The sequence below is a fragment of the Schistocerca gregaria genome, chromosome 5 (assembly GCF_023897955.1).
Source record: "Schistocerca gregaria isolate iqSchGreg1 chromosome 5, iqSchGreg1.2, whole genome shotgun sequence".
Lineage (NCBI taxonomy): Eukaryota > Metazoa > Arthropoda > Insecta > Orthoptera > Acrididae > Schistocerca > Schistocerca gregaria.
The window spans coordinates 172,315,648-172,338,508 of NC_064924.1; the positions used below are offsets into that span (position 1 = coordinate 172,315,648).

Here is a 22,861-nt window from a genome sequence, read left to right on the forward strand (position 1 = left end):
CAGTCGGTCGCAACGTCAACGCTCTGCACACGTTATGCTGATATCTCATGGTGCGTATTATTAGCAACACTGGCACCTTAGGGCAACTCTTGGTCAGAATTTACTCAGATCATTACAGTTATCTACCTCAAGTTCAGAGTGCTTTCGTAGATGGTTTCTCAGTCTAAGAGTCATGCTAACACTCACATTGCTTATTTATTTAGAAGCTCACAGATCATTTTTAGAACGTCAGTTTTGTCTAAGGAGCACGTTCTCAAGACTTCCAAATAACCCTGAGAACGAATAGATTCTCTTGGCGTAACCAAGCTGTGTAGCTTTGTATTATCAGCTGAGGTTGTTACATAAATTCGTTTCATGCTTGTGTCTTAACTGAATAACTTAATGTGCTCATTTAAAACTTGTTTCTGTTAACGCCTTTTATTAATCTCATGCTTAATATTCCGTAATTCTCCACTTTAGGATCCAGAGCTAGGACCATAAATTGTTCATGTTAGTTAATCAATTTGTGCACAGTAATTCAGCTTGCATCTTAAAGGTGTGTCTGGCTCTTGGTTAATTTTCTGGGTCAGACCAACTATTTGAAACACACGCTGGGTTTTGCAGGTTGAATGTTCCAAAGTTTCTTACTTGAGGTCTTATTAGTTTTGCCATTAAGAAGCGTCTTTGTGGGCAAGTTTCTCGTCCTGACGAGAAATGAGTTTTTTCTATCCAAGTATATTTTTTCAATTGGCCAGTGGAAAGATTAGCATAATACTCACGAATTATTGTTTCACCTGTTGTTAAATACCGATAACAAGAATATTTCTGACATTTCACAAAATATCGTTGAAGGGGGACTGCTTCTTCATTTTATTTTATTTAAAAAGTTGTCAAAAGGAGAGCTACTGCCGGCTGTAGCGCAAATAACGGAGTCAGGTCCAGAATTTTGGTAAACTATAGAGCAAGAGAAAACGCTAGCACAGAAGGAGCAAGTAATAAGGAGTCATATGGAGCGCAGTAGCTCCCTAAATCAGACCTTTTAAGTGAATTAATTAATTCTGCCGTGATGTAATATAAATACAAAAATATGACAGGGCCTAGATTCGGTAATGACTTGAGAATAATCACCAAAGACTGCATTGTCTATAATGCAAATCTACTGCACCATTAGCCCTTACCAACAACATAAACTAACAGGCACACTTAATTATTACTTCAGTCAGACATATATAGAGAACTTAGCATATGTTGTGCTCTTGTGGATCCGAGAAGCACTTACTATCATACAAATCATAACTTATACAACAGAGGTAACCTCAAGGATCAGGGGAATGACACATGTTCATGATCAGGCACACTCACAGGAGACGAAATATTTGCACGCACGGGCTACACAGAGCAACATGCAATCAAACTACAACGAGAGCAGCCGATGCTCAAAACACAGAAGAAAGTTCATTAAGGTAATGGCTCATAGGAAAGGCTCTATCGTGAGTAATGGCTTATGGCCACGGGATCAGTCCCTGTGGGGTAGAATTAAAACTAATGTAGCACAAAACACAATAATTTTAAAAACTCCATTAACCTGGTGGAAAGGATATATGTATATACAAGTATTCATTACAGAATGGGAAACACCGGAAGGCACTGTGCAAATGATGGACAAGTTTAAATATCTGGGAGAATTTATAACAGGAAAGAACAGGAGCAAGGAGGAAATAATAGAGAGGATAAAAGAAGATGAGGTCAGCCTTCTGCATGACGAGAGACATATACAATAAAAATAATATATCCACAGAGGCAAAGATACGCCACTACAAGGCAACGGTGAGGAATGCAATATTATATGCTGATGAGACGATGACGCTAGGAAGAAATGGGGCAGAACAACTAGAGAAAGAAGAGAGAAAAATACTGAGAAAAATATTAGGTCCCAAAAGAGGTGGAGAGAGGTGGATGGGAAGACCTAGGGAAGAATTGTACCGGAACATGAGAACAATATCCGGGGAAATCAAACTCAAAAGGGCAAGGTTTGCTGGGCATGTAGTTAGGATGAGTGTGGACAGAATGACGAAGAGAGTGTGGGAAACAACAGGGAGGACAAGGGGAAGGACAGGAACCAAGTGGGTTGTTGAACTTCGGAAAGACTGGTTCGAATTGGGGATCGTGGCGAAGGAAAGGAAAATTGGAGGAACAAATATACACGGACCAATACGCCGGAGATCAATAACACAGAAGAATACAGGATAAGATTAAAGTGTCACCAGTGGAGCCGACAGGAGAAAAGGGAACTGAAGATCACGGAAGAAGAGCTGGAGAGAAGAAGAGAAAGAATGAAGAGGTTCTGGGAGAAGAAGAGGAAAATGCAGTCCACGAAGGGGCTACCCGTGGTCCTACAGAGGCCGTAACGCAAGAACAAGAAGAGGAAGAAGAAGAAGCAGAAGAAGAAGAAGAAGTATTCATTAAGCAAATAATCATGTCATGAATCTCGCTAAACTAATATTTAATAGCTACTGGGCGACCGGCGAGAATATGTTTGGAATCTAAGCGCACACGGGCGGCTACATTCGAGTCTACCTTTCATAGTAAACCGAGTCTCGCAGATATCACTGCGCATGTAAAAGAGAGCATGAATTTCTACGGTACACGAGAACAGGAACAAAGTAGTCTACTTGCAAGTGAAGCCAGCAGATTGGACATTTCAAATCATTACACAGAAGTTTCCTTATCTGAGGTGGGAATTCACAAAACGTTTATAACGGAGGGAACAGGTTTCATCAACCAACTGTAGGGAATGTACTATATGAAATGGGTAAATAGCACTTGAAGAATTCTGCTCTGTGTGTAACATTACTAACGTGGGTTGGAACACAAATCATTACAAACGAGAAAAACTCAAATTCTTACGAACTATGACTCTTTCTGATTGGCACTTAAATATAAACACGCAGTTCTGCAAAACTACGGAAACACAAATTAAGGAAACATAATACAGAAATGAGGACGGTTGCGACAGACTACAAGTCAGACTGAATATTTCAATGCCTGATGGTGAAGACTAATGGAGAGAGAAGTTCTTACCCCAGAAGAAGCGCTGAAAGTGTCGCGAGCGCACTCGTACTCTGGGTATATGAGCCGCGAGACAAGTCTGTGGGGTGACGGGTCAGAGTATCTTAAGCCACAGCAGGGGAAAATTTCCTTTCTGAGCCCCACACAATGATGACCATCCTTGGCGACACTCTGGTCTACCTCACAATGAGTGGTATATGCTTCTCAAGTTAAAGGGAACAGACCAGTATGGTAGGGGCAAACAAGAGATTAATGTGCTGCGCAGGCCAAGCGCTACATCAGGAAGGCTTTTCCATATAAACACACATGTGGAGTGGCAAGGATATACTGGTTACTTTGCTAAAATTGGATATCAAGTGTTATGTAATCCTATCAGAAGCATCAAAATATAGTATAGTGAAGTGACGAAAGTTATGGGATAGCGATATGCACAAATGCAGAGCCGAGCGGGGTAGCCGCGCTGTCTTAGGCATCTCGTCACTGTCTGGGCGGCTCCTCTCCCTCCCCCCCTTCCTCCCCGGAGGTTCAAGTCTTCCATCGGACATGGGTGTGTCTGTTCTCCAAAGTGTTGTCAAGTTAGATTAAGTAGTGTGTAGGCTTAGGGACCGACGACCTCAGCAGTTTGTTCCCATAAGATCTTACCACAAATTCACAATTTTTTACACTAATGCAGATTCCTGTAGTACAGTGTACACAAGGCATAAAAGAGCAATGCATTGGCGGAGCTGTCATTTGTACTCAGGTGATTCACGTGAAAAGGTATCCTATGTGATTATGGACGCACGACAGGAATTAGAAGACTTTGCATACAGAATGGTTCCATTTCGGAAATCGTTAGGGAATCCAATACACCCACGGTGTCAAGAGCCTGCTCAGAATATCAAATTTCAGTCACCATCTCACCACGGACAACGCAGTGGCAGACAGCCTTCACTTTCGACCGAGAGCAGCGGCGTTTGAGTAGAGACGTCAGTGCTAACAGACAAGTCATATTGCGTGGAATAACTGCAGAAATCAATGCGGGGCGTACGACGATCGTATCCATTAGGACAGTGAGGTGAAATTTTGCGTTAATGGGCTGCGGCAGCAGACGGCTCACGCGAATACCTTTACTGACAGCACGACATCGCCTGCAGCGCCTCTCCTCGGCTGGTGACTTTTGTCACCTAAGTGTGTGTAATGACGAACTAAAAGCTATGCATAAACAAACATGTAATATTTAACATTATACAGTTAGGAAATATAGACGAAAAGCTGGCCACATGTAGCACATTTGGCGTGGCCTTCTTGAGCTCCTCAACAGTGCAGGCGTTTTGGTCTAGTTCCAACTACATGATGTACACTCATGCTCATAAATTTAAGGATAATTGCAGAATGTCGTGCCACACAACGTGGCACTACACAAAACTGGCGCTAATAACATAGGCACATAAGGAACACACACGACACAAATCTGTAAGTCCACGGTATTGGTGATAACCGTCCAGAAACACATGTGCTACAAAACGCCACTCTTTCTAGCACATCTACTCCGAAATCAATATGGGATATGATCACCATGCACATGTACACAGGCCGCACAACGGGTTGGTATACTCTGTATCAGGTGGTCGAGCAGCTGCTGGGGTATAGCCTCCCATTCTTGCACCAGTTCCTCTCGGAGCTCCTGAAGTGTCGTAGGGGTCTGAAGACGTGCAGCGATACGTCGACCGAGAGCATCTCATACGTGCTCGATGGGGTTTAGGTCCGGAGAACAGGCGGGCCACTCCATTCGCATTATATCTTCTATTTCAAGGTACTCCTCCACGATGGGAGCTCGGTGGGGCCGTGCGTTATCATTCGTCAGGAGGAAGGCAGGACCCACTGGCGGACATAACTGGTGCAAAATGACGTCCCGACACATCTGACCTGTTAGAGTTCCTCTGTCAAAGACATGCAGGGGTGTACGTGCACCAGTCATAATACCACCCCACACCATCACACCACGACCTCCACACAGGTCCCTTTCAAGGACATTAAGGGGTGGGTATCTGGTTCCTGGTTCACACCAGATGAAAACCCGGCCTGAATCACTGTTCAGACTATACCTGGACTCGTGTGTGAACCTAACCTGGGATCACTGTTCCAATGACCATGTACTGTGTTCTTGACACCAGGCTTTACGGGCTCTACTGTGACCAGGGGTCAATGTAATGCACCTTGCTGGTCTCCGGGCGAATAAACCATGTTTGTTCAGTCGTCTGTAGACTGTGTGTCTGGAGACAACTGTTCCAGCGACTGCGGTAAGGTACCGAGCAAGGCTACCTGCAGTACTCCGTGGCCGTCTGCGGGCACTACTGAAGAGATATCGGTCTTCTTGTGATGTTGTACACTGTAGACGTGCCGTACTGTAGCGTCTGGACACGTTTCCCGTCTGCTGGAATCGTTGCCATAAGCTTGAGATCGCACTTGTGGCACACGGAGGGCCTGTGCTATGACTTGCTGTGTTTGACCAGCCCCCAGTCGCCCTAGTATTCTACCCCTCATAACGTCATCAACATGTGCTCTCTGAGCCATTTTCAACACACAGTCACCATCAGCACGTCTGAAAACGTCTGCAGACTTACTCGCTGTACCGTACTCTGACATGCACCAACACACCTCTGCGTATGTGGGCTGCTGCCAGCGCCACCGTGCGACGACCGCAGGTCAAATGCACCGCATGGTCATACATTTAAACCCTGAAGCCGCCCACCAAGGCGTTGTTTCACCATGTACCAGCATTATCCTTAATTTATAAGCATGAGTGTAGAGGGTAGTCCGTTCTTGTCCACAACGACACAGCTGATAATCGTCAGTTGCTCCTGGTTTTTGCAACACTGGAACGTAGTCTGTTCAAAGATTTCCGTATGTTCCACTCCTCTGTATGTTGTGGAAACAGTTTTCTTCCTAGGTACATAGCAATCTAGGAGGTGCAATTTCTTATTGTCACGTTTCTGCTCTCGTTTTTTGCGGTCCACTAATGAAATTTTCTGCTGTATGCAGAAAACTCGCCCTTCATTTAAGTCAGCGGCTGGCTGGTTGGTATACAGATATGGGGTGGGCCACCGAAGTAAACGATTTAGGTTTTTCCTTCCTCGCTGCCAATTTGCGCTTGATGCTAGCGGGAGCGATACCGTCTAGGCATTACAGCTAGCCACCGGTGTTGGCCTCAGACGAACTGAGGTGACGCGACATGGTGCACTGAATGGTAAGTCCACTTGTTTGGCATGGGTGGAGTTACATTACACAAGGCATACGAACTTCCGCAGCTGAGTAGCACAAGACTGAAGCTGCAGTGTCCTGGACTGTGCATCCCATGCAGCGCCTACTAGTGTATGTCGTTTTCAGCAGCTACTTCATACTTCGTGTTCATGCAGTGTTCTCTGTAGGTGAGTGCCCTGTCTGATGTGAGGCCCATGTATACCACTGATAAAACGGGAATACAGCCACGGTACACCGTCCACAGTCTTCCGAACTCATGAAGCAGAGTTCGCCCCCCTTCAGTGCAAGGCCATCAGTGCTATTGTTACTGCTGGATTTCGGCGTAAATTGGTGCGCTCACATCTCATTAAAATTAACAAATCGACAATAAAAAACGGAAGGAACATTTTCGAAACATCTTAAAAACTGTTTAGTTTTTTGTCGATATTCATAAATGCGGCATTTGCCTTGCGCGAAGCTTTCTTGTGTATCATTTCGCTCATAAATTGTAATGCAATTTTTTCATGTTATGCGTTGTCACCACTATTCTCACCTTTCAATCGACAATTGCCCAGATTCATTAGTTTTCTCGTCTGTGGTTTCGGTTTCGGGTGTCCACACGTGGATCCACTTCAGCCGGTCGCTGTGGTCAAGCGGTTCTAGACGCTTCAGTCCGGAACCGTGCTGCTGCTACGGTCGCAGGTTCGAATCTTGCCTTGAACTTTGATGTGTGTCATGTCCTTAGGTTAGTTAGGTTTAAGTAGTTTTTAGTGTAGCGGACTGTTGACCTCAGATAAAGCCCCATATTGCTTAGAACCATTTGAACCATTTTGACTGCATCTCCTTTGGATTCTTCTAATGAATCTTAGTCTGGAATCTGCTTTACTCATGGTTAATTTTAATCGGCTGTTCCACCTTTAATCGATCCTTGCGCATTTTCCTAGACATTTTACGTAAGTAGCTGCTTCCGGAGATTGCAATCACACAATAAAGGGTCTCTGTGTCTATGTATTTGGAATAGATTTGTTTATGTTGAGGGTCTATTTGAAAGACGGCGGTTCATTCCGGGCAAGCCACTGCCGTGGTAATACCCGTCAGGCACTTCCCCTTTGATTTTGTTTCACCTTTGGTGTATTTCAATTTCCCCTGACTGATATTAATCTGATGTACTATTAGGGTTAGGGTAAACAAGTGATTGATCTTCTAGTACTTGTATGACGTGTATAGCATTAGTAGAATTAAACTTGGCTATAGAGACAAATTTTTGGACGCTGGAGGTGCCCATTGCACGAGGGATAGCTACAGAACTTTCCCCGAGCAGCCAGCAAGTTCGCGGAACCTTCTCCCTGCTAGCCTTCCTCTATGAGGCCGCCATTCTGGCGGTCGGCCTAGTTCCGCTAGTGGAAGGGAACGCTAGAGGGTGGGAACGCCGTGGCTGGATGCGAAATGACACTTCTTTAGAAACTGGAGGCGCCGGGCATCCTGGCGCCAGCCTAACCGCTTTATTAGCGAATGGACGTGGTATGGAAGTCTGGCCTCCTTATCCCGTGTGCGGATCTAGGTAAAGCGGTGTCGGGCTAGCACCCAGCTAATGTGTTTATTACAAGAACTGCGTACCTTGTGAGACGGGAGGACGAATTTCTCTGGATGTCGCGTTTCTTGGATGCCCCCGCGCCTCGTTAAAACAGCGCCAACTTAATCGTTTTATGGACGAGACGGGGCTTGTTTTCACTAGGAAGCTTCCCTCACCTTCTAAATGCGCCGGAGGTTTGGCTGCAGCACCTCCAGGCATTGTGTGCTGTTTTTTCAGAGAACAGAATATGTACAGCACTGCAGTGACTGGTCGAGGAAGATAGAGTCTCCTTGGTAGAAAACATGATTGGCACTGCAACCATTGCTGGGCCATGACAGGTTTATCAAGAACATAGGGGGAGGGGGGGGGGGACGACTGTTTTTTGGTTGAGCAACGGTAGAGGCTAGGTCTTACTTCTAGACCATCGCGGAGTACAGTCGGGGTTCATCACCCGCAACACGACGCGCCACCGATCCTAGCAGCTTCGGCAGCGCCCACACACAGACGAAAGCATCTCGTCTTTCACGGGCTATATCAGTAATGTTGTGCAAATTCAGAGGCCTATCAATCGTTTTCACGACCATCTTTTCTTATAGCAGCCTTGTACTTGCCGTAGTCTCTCCCAGTGTCCATTGCATGCTTAATTATATTATGATACGAGAGACCAATCACTCGAAGGATACGGCATATTGTGCTTGCCTAGACTAGCATTCTTCCACTAGCAGTAGCCAGTGTCACGTACACGTAAATTCTAGTTAGGTTCCGCAAGTCCGTTGCCAACCAACCTGAGTTTGTGCTAATGATATGTTATACAGTTGAAGTTTCTGTTTATATGTTTGTTCTCTATTGACCTCGATATTAGTTAATAAATCTCTTTGTCATACCGAAGGTCCTTGTTATTAATTTTTCAACGACACCAATTCTCATTTCCTAAGATGTCATTGATTCTGTTGTGGGTTTGAAGGAATTAAATTAATTTTATGTCAAGTTAGATGACACATTAGGTGATCCACACAGGGGCTACTATTTAACGAATGTCAGATTTCCTTGCGCTATTGATAAATGTGGCACCTTTTGGTTACAGCTTTTTAGTCGTTTGGCGTACAAAGAACTGCCACTACCATAGGCTAGCTTGCTAATTGCCACTCTGCGTATCAAACGTCGGTCCTCTGCAGATCTTCCTGCATTTCGCTACTCTCTTCTTTCTAGTGACGCGACTTCTCTTTCTAAAACAGCATCACCCACGAAAAGCATCATGGAACTTCTGATGCTGTCCACAACGTCATTTATATGGACATATTGTGAACACTCCCTGTGTCTGCGCCCAACATTACTTTTACATCTGAAGATTTCTCTGCATTGAGAATGCTATACGGTAGTGTGTTCCGTTTGCTAGAAGCTCTACAGTACAATGACATACATATTCTGATCCCATACGCTCGTATTTCGTTCATTAGGCGGCAGTACAGAACTGTATCGCCTTCCGCATGTCAGGGAACACTGTATCTACCACGAAGCCTTATCTAACGCTTTCGGTCTCGTTGACGGACACAGTGAGCTCGGTTTCACAGGACTAATGTTTTTGAAATCAATGTTGATTCCTACAGAGGAGACTTCTGGTCTCCACAAACGTCATAATACGCGACCATAAAACATGTTCCAGAGCTGTACAACAGATCTACGTCAGAGATATTAGCCTATAATTTTGTGTATCTGTTCGAAAACTCTTCTTGAAAACTGTGATTTTTCCTAATATTAGGAACGCATCTTTTCTGTAGAGACCTATATTACACTGCTGTTAGAGGGGCAAATTCTTTCGCATACTGTGTGTAGAAAAGAATTGGCCTTTCCTCTGCTTTTCTGTCCCTGTCACTTATTTCGATATTTGTCATTTGGTTACGCAACAATACGTCGTGTAACGGACTATACGAAGGTCATTCAGTAATTAAGGGCAACTATGGTATGTGAGCGAATGGTATTACCGTAACTGCATTCGAAAACCCGTCGGTAACATTACCGAAACCAACCGACAGATTGGGACCCCATGCAAGGATGACTCGTTACCAGCGCCTAAAACATTTATCAGTGAGACGTTGGCTGTGCTACAATATAGATCCTGCTCCATCCAACTCATCAGATCTCCGTCTGTGTGATTTGGACCTCTTCCACAACTGAAGAAACCACTGCGTGGGAGGCACTTTGCAAAAAGGCCGAATGTCCTCAGGTGACACACAATGATGGCAATGCTAATGGTATTCAGCGCCTTCCCTGTCGTTGTCAAGTCTGTGTGTACGCACTGGGGGACTTTTCTGAAGCACAATAGTTGATTCTGATTCATTTTTGTTCCATTTGTACTCGTGCGTAATAAATTTACAGAGTCCTAATCCAACCTTTACCATTACCTCCTACACAGGAACCCTATTTTATGTTAGCATTCAGATACACACTTCTGTACCGGTTCGATACACAATGTGGAATTCTCCATGTTGTCGCATTATCGCAAGATGTACACGTATCAAAAAAAGTTCTGCATCACCTCGTTTCTGAGAGTTCCGGAACCTGCACAGAAAATTAGAACAGAGATCAACATAAACATCATTTCCGCCCTTCTTATTGCTCAAGAAAACCACAATTTGCATGTTGTACCACCCTACAGCGAGACCTTCAGAGGTGGTGGTCCAGATTGCTGAACACACAGGTACCTTTAATACGTAGCAGCACGTTCTCTTGCATTCATGGATGCCTGTATTCGTCGCGGCATGCTATCCACAAGTTCATCTGTTGGTCCACATTGTCCCACTCCTCAAGGGCGATTCGGCGTAGACCCCTCAGAGTGGTTGGGGGGTCACGTCGTCCATAAAGAGTCCTTTTTAATCTATCCCAGGCAAGTTCGATAGGGTTCATGCCTGGAGAACATGCTGGCCACTATAGTCGAGCGACGTCGTTTTGATGCACGATTGGGGCGCGGATTGTCATCTATTAAGACAAATGCCTCGCCAATATACTGCCGATATGGTTGCATTATCAGTTGGAGGACGGCATTCACGTATCGAACAGCCGTTACGGCGCCTTCCATGACCACCAACGGCGTACGTCTGCCCCACACAATGCCACCCGAAAACATCAGGGAACCTCTTGTGTCTAAGGCGTTCAGCCAGCCTGACCGGGTTGCCTCCAAACACGTCTCCGACGATTGTCTGGTTGAAGGTATGTGTGACATTCAGCGGTAAAGAGAACGTGATGCCAATCCTGAGCGGTCCACTCGGCATGTTGTTGGGCCCATCGTAACTTGCTGCATGGTGTCGTGGTTGCAAAAATGGACGTCGCCATGGACGTCGGGAGTGAAATTGCCCATCATGCAGCGTATTGCGCACAGTTTGAATTGTAACACGATGCTGCACGAAAAGCATTATTCAACATGGTGGCGTTGCTGCCAGCGTTCCTCCGAGCCGTAATCCGTAGGCAGCGGTCAGCCACTGCAGTACCAGCCCTTAGACGGCCTGAGCGAGGCTTTCATCGACAGTTCCTGTCTCTTGTATCTGCTCCATGTCCGAACAACATCGCTTTGGTTGTAAGGTGTCAGGCAAATCCACCAACCTTCCATGAAAACCCTGACATAATAAGCAAATCTAGTAGTATGTCACATAGCTCCAAATAAATCGTGACATTAAAGTAACCAAAGTAATACGAGTAACGAGTGAGCAAATGGAATACCACAGACTAACACAAGAATGCCTAAATGCATGTCGTACCTTCCCACCGTGAGGCAGACGCAGTTCCGAGGGGAGAAACGAAGACAGAAGCCAAGAGCAGAACCGTGTTAAGCTAGAAGGCCCTACGATAACGGACGGAGTGGACACCCACGTCGCAAGCCTACCGCTAAGTCTACCACCCGCACGCTTTAGCGTGAGGATTTTTCGCGTCTCTGTTACGTCAAGGACCACCCCCCAGCCCATGTTAAAAGCTAGAGCCCTCCAGAAAAACAGTATAGATCTTACGATAACACAAAAAGGGCCACTACCACCCGCAAGTTTTAGCGTGAGACTTTTTCGTGTCTCAGGTACGTCAAGGACCACCCCCCAGCCCATGTTAAAAGATAGAGCCCTCCAGAAGAACAGTATAGATCTTACGATAACGCTAAAAGGACCACACCACCCGCACGTTTTAGCGTGAGACTTTTTAGCGTCTCTGTTACGTTGCAAACTTTAAAAACATTGCCCCACCATGAAAAGTATAACGTTTCTCATTGGATAGACAGAATTTTTGTAGGCGGAGCTGAAGTTTAAAATTGAGACCCTGATTGGTCAGATTAAAACACAGCCAGATAGGTTTTTTTTTAAACCAACTTCGGTGAATTGTAGTAAGGAGAAGTTAAAAGAGTTGCTTCCGAGATGGCGACGTGAGCGGAGCTGTGCTGCCAGCCGCCGCCCTGACGCTGCCTAAACACCGACAAGGTAATGAACGCACGCGATGCCGCATTTTTGAGCGCATAAGGCTTCACTCAGAACTGCAGAAGTCTTATCTGTTACACCCCCTTTTTGCGTAATACTAGTGTCGATCGTTAATTAAAACTTACGGTGTTCACATTTGCCACTTGAAGTACAGATCTGAAAAGCGATGATTTTTCTTTTATATAGTTATTGAGAAGCCACATCAACCACTGTCATTTACGACAAGTTAAATAAGTAATTAAAGATATTTGAGGGTCACTGTAGACCATTTTGATAGTTGTAGACCATTTTGATAGTTTTCTCTTTTGTGAAACTTAAATTAAACCGAGATTATAGATGTGATATGGCATAGGTCATCCTTCGATCCATTGTAGAACTAGGAAACACCATTCAGGGAATATTCGTTCACATTTTTGTTGAACGCAGTTGGTTTTTACCATCCTGTATCAAAACATTTCCTTTTAGCAATAGTGCAATTTATAAATGATGTTTTGTGAGTAGAATAAAATTTCCAATGGTAAACCTAACTGCTTTTTCGACGTTATTTTACCAGCTAACTAAAAATAGGAAACCCTTGAACCCTTTCCACTAAATTTAGTTAGTATTAAGATTCTTTTACAGGGAGTGCAGTGGAGCTGACGCTGAGATCATTTAGTATTTGGTTATATCATCGCTAGCCTCACTGAACTCTTCTGAATTCTACATGTCATGTGTGGTCTGGCGTCTCCTTACCAGCAACAGGTCCCAGGTTCAAACTAGTTAATTCCCTAAAAAACACGCTCAGAGCGTCGTTGCGCGAAAGTGGTAGGGAGACACAATATAGAACAAACAGACACCACCATGAATGTTTAGATGGTTCACTCCGAGACATCTTGACATTTCCCTTGTTGAGAGCCCTTCCTGGCAAAAAGTAACGATGCGGACGAGATCGAACTACGGCATTGACCGTCTAGGCATGGCTGAACTACAGACAACACGAGCCGTGTACCTCCTTCCCGGTGGGATGGCTGGAATTGATGGGCTGTCGGCCCCTCTCCGTCTAATAGGCACTGCTCATGCATGGTTGTTTACATCTTTGGGCGGGTTGAGTGACATCTCTGAACAGTCAAAAGGACTGTGTCGGTGATACAATATCCACAGTCAATCTTCAGGTGATCTGGGAACGGGGGTGATGCAAAACTTTTTTTGATGTGTGTACCATAGCTGCCTTGACTTATGGAAAGATCGTCATATGTACCACTAACGAATTATAAGAATAGCCTAGATGCTGCTCATAGGCATGAAACTACCCGCATATGAACCCAGAAGTCTTTACACGATTAGTTCGTAACTAGCAACTGTTGGGCAACTTGGTGTATTACGCGTTTGGCTAGGAGGCAGACCACTGTAAGGAGAGAATCGTAATAACCACGTGAGCGATGATAAAGTCGCAAAGAACGGGCTTGGCGAGGCTGAGCTGAACGAAAAACTGCATTTTATGTGATATGAAAGTTTTTATTCTGCTGTCTCTTACTTTTACTTACAAACTTCTCTGCACGTCAACGTGTTTGTGAAAGACGCTACGTTTCTTGTCATTAAATTTCAGTGCCGGGAAGAATAGGAAATAACCATTTTTTAGTTATTGTGCGTAAGCTGTAGAGTAGGAAGGACATGTAGTTAAATTTGTAACTGACTTCGGAGTATACGAGGAGCTAAATTTAGTACACAGAGCTACCATCTGCAGGGGCGGCATGAGCTCTAACTAGGTTGGCCATAGAGATCGATGAGAGCTATGGGTACCTCATTCTATACTGCTTCAATGCTGTGCTGGTGTTCTATCAGAATAGGTGGTGAGCAGCTCGCAGCGGCAGTCTCTCGACAGCCCCTGGAGCAGGCATGCCATCACTCAAATTGCCGATTTCGGATAAAGACTACGAAAACCCAGGGCATTTTGTTCAAATAGGATTATTTTCCCCAACACATGCGGTCATTAGTATCCTCTTTTTAACACTGGATATTTGTTTTGTAAGTCGTTTTGAATAGGCTTTAACGTTTTAGCATTTTGCATCTGTAAGGAAGAAATAGTCCTCTTTATTGGGATTTTGCGGTGCTTAATACAGTATCCTGATTATTAGCATGCATGCAATTAACAGAAACAGGCAAGACCTACTAGTAAAACCATGACGAGTTGATAAATCATAACTAAAAAAAATAATGCAAAGTTACATAAGTCGGTGTATTGCACCACGACATACGTTTGTGGCAAGGATGTGTGGAGTGAAAGGTATACTTGCACGATTCGCTAGCCAGCGTCAAGGCGTCTGGTAGGTGGAGCAGCTGACGGTGCATGCAATCGTCCATTGTCAGCGACTCCTTATTGTTCTCAATAAAGAAGTGCGGGAAATAAAGTGCATAGGAGTCTAAGAGCTAGTTCCCTTTTTTTTACGTAAAGCGAAAGAAACTACGTACGCCCCAGCCTTTCTTTAATGTATTTCAACTAATATTTATTAAATTATATTCATTTCCAATCAATCGAATTTTTCCTGCGAACCTGTAGGAGGCCTTTCCCGGCAGAGGACAGAAGCATGATAATTACAGAAAGAACAATAATCCTACCGTATTTTGGGGGGGGGGGGGAAGTAGAGGACACCCTGTGGGATCTGTAAGCACTATAAGTAGTTGCAGTTGTGCAAGGTATGGAGATGTACCACTATAGCGTTACATCGCCTCCACTATAAATCGTTAGATACGCTACATAAGACGAATCGAGTGAATCGCCTAAAATTTGCACCGCTAATACTGCGGAAATTGGAAGTTTATATTGACGTGCTATTTTCACAGAAGGGTTTGGTAGTCAGGAGCTCGTATCGTTAGCCAATAAACACATTGTAATAAGAAACTTCCTGGCAGATTAAAACTGTGTGCCGGACCGATACTCAAACTCGGGACCTTTGCCTTTCGCGGGCGAGTGCTCTACCAACTGAGCTACCCAAGCACTACTCACGCCCCGTCCTCACAGCTTTACTTCTGCCAGTACCTCGTCTCCTTCCTTCCAAGCTTTACAGAAGCTCTCCTGCTCTAGAAACATTGTAATAATATTTAGAAAGTCTATTTTTTGTGCAAATGTACACTCTTTAAGTGGGACAGTATCTATTGACACTAACAAACTAAAAGCAGGGGAAAGTAGAATGTCTGTCGCAGGATTCTATTACGAGTCGTTTACGAGATATCGTATTTTGAATAGTTTGCACGCCGTATCTTGAACAGTATCTGTGGAAGCACATACTAAAGAATAATACGAGTGCATACACTAGTTACGTGGGCTATGGCCAGTAACGAGGTGACTAATCATTATAGGTTGTGTTCAAAACGACCATCGGCAGCGGCAATATACACTTCCAGACTGGTATGGAATATCCGCTGCACACGTGGTAGCACATCAACGGATATTTCCGAGCAGGCTACAGTGATACGTGATTACAAGTCATCAGGTACAGTTGGTATGTCCTTGTAGACGGCGTCTTTCTGCTTTCCCCACGGAAAGAAGTCTACAGGCGTCAAATCTGGGGAACGGGTAGCCAAGGTACAGTGCCTCTGTGTCCAGTCCAACGATTTGGAAACAAATCGTTAAAACGTGTTGGTACCACAGGTTCCTCCTGTCTGCAGAGGAACGTCTTTAACATCAACGTAAGATGGTCTGTTAGGAGAATGCGATACTTGTGCACTTTCAGTGTTCTGTCTACGAAGAACCGGCCTATGAGCTGACGATTCACAATCCCACATCAAACGTCTACACTTCATGGAGCTGGCGTTCCACCTGACGAAGCCAACGGTGATTGTTAACAGACCAATACTGTATGTTTCGGCGGTTTATCTGGTCTTGATTGGTAAATGTGGCTCCATCATTAAACAAGATACGTGATACATCTGAAGTATCCTTTTTTTAATGCCCATGTACAGAAGTTAACACTTAACGATGCTTAGGACACTTGCATGACTCATACCACTTCCTTGTGCGATTGCGCGAGAGGTAACGTCCGGATCAACTGCAACAGATGCAATAACATTAATTTCCCCCTTTTCTGTCGTCACTTGCTTTTTTTCTGTAACGTTCTTTAAGTGTGTAAGTAGGCTGTTTAGGCTTTTATTTTGGTAGCGCCACGTAGCGCTCTGTATGAAAATCACTGGCTGTGTTGTGTGCAGTCTGTGGCTAGTTTGCATTGTTGTCTGCCATTGCAGTGTTGGGCAGCTGGATGTGAACAGCGCGTAGCGTTGCTCAGTTGGAGGTGAGCCGCCAGCAGTGGTGGATGTGAGGAGAGAGATGGCGGAGTTTTGAAATTTGTAAGACTGGATGCCATGAACTGCTATATATATTATGACTACTAAGGTAAATACATTGTTTGTTCTCTATCGAAATCTTTTATTTGCTAACTATGCCTATTAGTAGTTACTGCCTTCAGTAGTTTGAATCTTTTATTTAGCTGGTAGTAGTGGCGCTCGCTGTATTGCAGTAGTTCGAGTAACGAAGATTTTTGGTGAGGTAAGTGATTTGTGAAAGCTATAGGTTAATGTTAGTCAGGGCCATTCTTTTGTACGGATTTTTGAAAGTCAAGTAGCGTTGCGCTAAAAATATTGTGTGTCAGGGGTTTAAACCCAGTCATGTATAATTGTTCTAAGGGGACGTTTCATAAGTGTTACACTACCACTCGCACGTAACTGGTTGAAGAAGCAGATAAATGAAATGGTTGACATCTACTGGGATATGTCGCCATATACATCGTCCAAGAACGAATTGTATTCTCATCACACTCTTCATACACTATGATCATGTCGGCTTTTCTGCACTGATAAAAACCATCGTCCACTCACAACCTACTGGTTGGACTGTCACACACTGACTAGCAAGTCGTAATGCACTCAAAGAACACACAAGCAAACATGACATCGTACCTAGCGAATAACCAGACCGAATGGCCCGAACAAGTGTCTGTGGGAAAACTTTCCTCGCACTAGAATCAAACACAATTGAAATCCTAATTTGCCATGCTTTTAGTTTGCTAACGTCAATAGGAATTGTTTCATTTTTAAAAAGTGTATATTTGAACAAAAACACTAAGTATTATTATAACCTGTTTATTGGTCAACATTACGAGCTCCTGCCCAACAATCCATTCTGTGATAACTGCACATCAATGGAACATTCCATTTTCACAAAATTTTCGGCGCATATTTAAACACGAATGGTTGCAGCAGTTTCAAGAAACCTTTACCCATCACAGTCGCTGTGATCCTCATCCAAAACAGATAAAAGTTTCACAACCAAAAAGAACTTACATTTTTATAAACAGAAATAAAACATGAAATTAACATCAGATTTATTTTCAAATCAATTTAATTCGAAATTTTAATTACATTCGGATTTATGAATGTTATTCCATAATTTATTCTGAGTAATAACTTGGTATTATTTGTAAGAGAAATAATTAATTGCATATAAATGTTTTTCATTGTCAAAGATCGATATTTTTTAAGATGGCTGAGCAGGGATTTCTTGTATTGTCTTCGTTATTCTTGGACTTAAACTGTTGTCAAGCCGTGAGTGAGTTGTTGTCTGTTCAAATTGGTAGTTTATTAGTGTATGAAGTAGAACTAAGACTGATTTCTGATGTTTGAAACCAGCAATGTTCAGATTTAAAGTAAGAAACCATATCATGCCACCTAAGTTTAAAAAAGAAAATAAAGTACAATATTATTCTTTTCAGGCATCCGTGTTTTCAACGAGTCACATTATCAATGAGTCAATACAATAACCAGATGGGTAAACTTACTATTATTCAATCTTTCTAGTTACTCATGATGATTTCACCTCACGAGAGGGTACCCAAAAGAAAGCAAACTTATTTTCTGGTGGGCAGAGCTTTTGTAGTACGCGTTCTGCTGCTACGAGTGCATGGAGCGAACATTCCAGTCAGTAAGCTGAGTGACGTCGCTGAAAAACGTCAGGACTGTAGAACGGCAGAGTTTATAGTGACAACTGTTTTGCCGGTCGCTGCGGTCGATCGGTTCTAGGCGCTTCAGTCTGGAACCGCGCGATCGCTACGGTCACAGGTTCGAATCCTGCTTCGGGCATGGATGTGAGTGATGTCGTTCGGTAGTTAGGGTTAAGTAGTTCGAAGTTCTAGGGGACTGATGACCTCAGATGTTAAGTCCCATAGTGCTCAGAGCCATTTGAACCATTTTTGACAACTGTTTTGTGTGATTATCGTTTTAGCAATAACTGATTTTCGATCAGAAAATTAGAACGGAAACTTACGAAATGTTAGAAACGACGTACAAGGACCATGATATGGGAAAAACGCAATTGTGCCAGTGGTTTTCCCGTTTCAGACTTGGTGAAATGATAAACTTCGTTCTGTTCGTCCACCCATACACATGAAAATATTGAAAATATTCGCGCGGTCTTCAAAGAAGATCGGCGACCAACCATTGAGGAAACTGTGAAGCTGTAGGGAGTGACTTGGAGTTTAGTGGAGCGAATTTTTACAGAAGATTTGAGAATGATAAGTGCGGCTGCCCAATTCGTGACAATGCCCCTGCTGACACAGCCCTGTCTGTACGACAATTATTGACCAAAAATTGGATGACCTCTGTTCCTCAACCCCTACACTCTGTTCGTCACTCCCTACACTTATCCGACCTTGCCCCATACGACTTTTCTTGTTCGTAGAATGAAAAGAGACTGAGCCGTGCTGCGGCTAGCGTTGGTGCTGTTGGTTGGTTCCGCCGTCTGTTGGAGGCCAGACCATATCGTTAAGTTGACATGGTTGCGGTTGTTTGTCTTCTTCTCGTAGTGACTGGAGCCACTTTGTTTCGCAAGCGTTGCCTGTCCGCTAGTGGCAGCAGCGGCGGTTATCGATATGTAGTAACTGTGGCCCTATCTTTGGGTCGATGTCGTTGTTCTTCCGGGTCGTGTGAGCGTGCAGTTCAGTTGGGGACTCAGGAGGAGCCAGGTCTGCGCAGTGCGCGAACGCGCCGGGACCGCTGGCGGCGCACATGGACTGCCGGATCGAAGGCCTGTGGTCACGAGGGTGCACAACCTCGTCATAAACCGGATCTTGCAAGCTTTAAGTTGAGTACATTTGGATTCAAGAAGAGAAACCTCCACCATTGTGAGATCTTGCGATTCTCCAGTGACATGGGTTCATGTTGCTGCTCACAGTGTTGATGAGGTGAATAGCAGCGAGTGGAGTGCTTGGAGAAGGCGGATCTGATTAGCTTTCCTGGACTTCTAGATGCTATTTATTGCGTTCAGTTTCTTACCGTTTGTTGAGTTCAACCAGAGGTATTTTTCCTGCCTTGTGACAGCTAACACCCCAGTTACCAGCCCTGGGGGTTAGTGTATCTAATGGCAATGTACGTTTCCTCACCTTGCCGCTGCTGGCTGGTGAGGCGCGTAGTTTTGACAGCTTTCTTGATTGCAGGCTGCTTGGCCATTCTTCTACTCTGGTTGTAGTGATTCCTTTCTCGTTCCAGGCGGTCTATGCACCGTATTCTGAGGGCAGAGTCCAGAGAGCTGGTTCTGGCTTTGGCGTATTTTTACGTCCTTGCATTTGGTTTACTGGACGTCAGGTAGCCTCGGCAAGAGTATCATTAGTAATTCGTTATACTGCCACTAATCTGAGTTACCATCTTGTGAAGTGAATGCAATTCTTGAATGCCTATCTCATCGCTAACGAAAGTTGTTTTTTTTCCCCTAGGACCTCCTCAGAGGTCGATTCCTCGTGCATTATCTTTGACTGACCCTTGTGTTTTGTTATTGTATTTGCTGTTTTATTGTTTGTTTCTAAATCTTTTTATATAATTGCCAGTTTTTTATATAATTGCCATTATTAGCGTTACAACAGGTTTAAATGGTTGTGCTACCAACTTTACCATCATTTTGTCTCACCCGTTTGGTGATCAATTGCCTGTCTTTTTAAATTAACCTTTGCTATAGCATTGCTGTTTTACAGTATGTTTGTGAATTTTTTTTTATAATTGCCGTTCTTGGAGTAAAAGGCCTTCAGCCGTGACGGCGGTTACTTGCCTTAAAATTCTAATTGGGATCTCATTGACTTGTTTTTAAAACATTATTTCCTGTGTCTGTATTTTATGCTCATTTGGTAAATTGTAAAGCACCGAAAGCACTATTAAATTACGTAGTTGTTTATTCCTTCATTAATAACGTGTGATATATTTATTTATTGCTGAGTCTGGAATTACCGTTTTAAAATAAACGTGTGTAATTGGAAAAGGGAACCAATAGTAACTGATAACGGCCCCGTCCAAAATCGTAAGCGTATCCTGCCTTCCCTTGATTACCAGGCTTCAGAGACATGAAAGGTAAGCGTTTTGCTGAAATTGCTGTAAGGAAGAAAGAAACAACGAAAGGGGTGTCACGCATAAATGAATTTAAACATTGTTTTGAAAAATGAAATAAAAGGTTGGACAGGTGTATTAATGCAAGTGGAGAGTGCTTTGAAGAGGATTGAAGGTTTGTGCTTAAAATGTGAATAAATAAACTTGAAAAAGTACTATTCTTAGGTGCACTTGAATATAGTTTCTCGTAGTAAGATAGCGGAAGGTCCGGAATACCTACTTCATGCGGTTGCACTGAAACGTTAATGAATTGCATAACCAAGCATGTCGTACACACCAGTTTCACAGTTGCATTCCGACTTCACGATGTTGCAATTTGAATCAGCAGCAGCGTAACTGGCTGCTAAGTGGCGGCGACACGCGATGCTGCATGTTCCGATCCAGTGGGTGGATGCGTGGGATTTTCTGCGAAGGTACTGAAGTGGCACGAGGAAATAGGATATGTAACCTTAATCTTGCCTAAGGGAAACTGGTGACCCTCATGTAGTAAATATTTCACAAGCACGAGGGTGTGGGAAAATTAATTCGGGTCAGCTGATTAATCTTTCTTTCGCCTACGGCGGCGGCGTAATTACGCCGCACAGCGAACTGATTTACCGCACATCTCGCCTGGAGCATATGAACTGCAGCTGCGCGAACTTACTTCGCGCCCGCGCGGAGGAAACGAACGTTGCAGTAATTGTGAGATCATTTCTCGAGTTGCTTTCTAGCGAGACATCACATTAACAAACAAAACTAATGACTGGTATTGATCCATATTGTGCTGCATGCCGGTGGTGTGAACAATATCATTGTTACTGCGGTCTTCAGTTCGAAGACTGGTTTCATGCAGTGCTACACGGTAGACCATCTCACGCAATTCTCTTCGTCTCTGCATAACTAGTACATGTAACATCCATTAGAAACAGCTTGTTGCAGTCAAGTCTTGCATACCCTCTATAATATTATCTACCTCACTTTTCTCAAATACCAAATCGGCAGCCCCTTGATGCCACAGGATGTGTCCTATCAACCGATCAATTCTTTGAGTCAAGTCGAGCCATAAATTCCTTTTCATCCCGATTTAATTCAGTACCTCTTCATTTGGTATCCGACCTAACCTTATAATCTTCAACATTTTTCTGTAGTACTACATTTCAAAAGTCTCTGTGCTCTTCTTGTTTGAATTCTTTAAAGAAATCCAAGCATTTGCTTTTTCTCAGGAGCCGCCTTTATTACTATATGCAGCCTGCATTTTATATCCCCTCTATTTCGGCCATAGATAGTTATTTTGTTACACAAGTACTAAAACTCGTCCACCGTTTTTAGAGTGTCATATTCTTATCTACGAGGGACAGTCAAGTGAAAACCGAACACCCACCACAACGGGCCCATGGAATGGTGCCATTCAAAAGTACTCACCACACGTGTTAACAAATTCATCCCAGTAGGAGTCGAGGCGATCAATTCCTGTTTCGCAGAAGGCGATCGGTAGCTGACGAATCCGTAAGCGCGGCCACTCTCGCACTTCCTCGTTCGACTGAAACCAACGTCCACGCACATCCTTTTTCAGATCGCCAAAGATGTGAAAAATCACACAGTGAAAGATCTGGGCTGTACACAGGATGTAGCAGTGTTTTCCAACCAAATCGCAGAAGTGTAGCCTCCGTCCGATTGGCAGTGAGGGGACGGTCGTTACCGCGCTACACGATGAGTCCGTCCGACACCACTCCGACAGCCCGAGGACAAACGGCAAAGCCAACAGCAGAAACATCCCACGTCTCTGTGGCCAAAGAAATTCGAAGCTGTTCACACAAGGTCCGGTACGGCCATGATAACTTTCTCCATCGACTTCAGGCGCTCTCTGTTCGACGAGTTCCTCGAACGTGGAACCGCAACCAACGTGCAGCGCTACGAAAACACTTGGCAGAAACTGCAGCGCAACATAAAGTAAAAACAACCAGCAATGTATGGAGTAACTTTTTGAAAATGCTGTTAATTCGTACAACGATAACTGTGCCGTTACTCCTATTGTATGAAATGGTTTTGAAAATACTCTTTTATGTTTGTTAAAAGCCACAGCTAAATTTTCTCAGGGTGCTGTCGCCAGAAATATCACACGTATCCCAACGTGAAGACAACCGTCTTTCTCACGATGGATTAAAAATATTTCTTTAATGTTACGCGATAA

The 22,861-nt window shown here is 44.0% G+C and overlaps 1 protein-coding gene across 1 annotated transcript in view; it reads right to left on the minus strand.

Annotated features, from left to right (window-relative positions):
• The window catches only part of LOC126271993 (mitoguardin), a 1,260,603-nt gene that overhangs the window by 195,653 nt on the left and 1,042,089 nt on the right, over positions 1 to 22,861 (minus strand). The window lies entirely within an intron of this gene.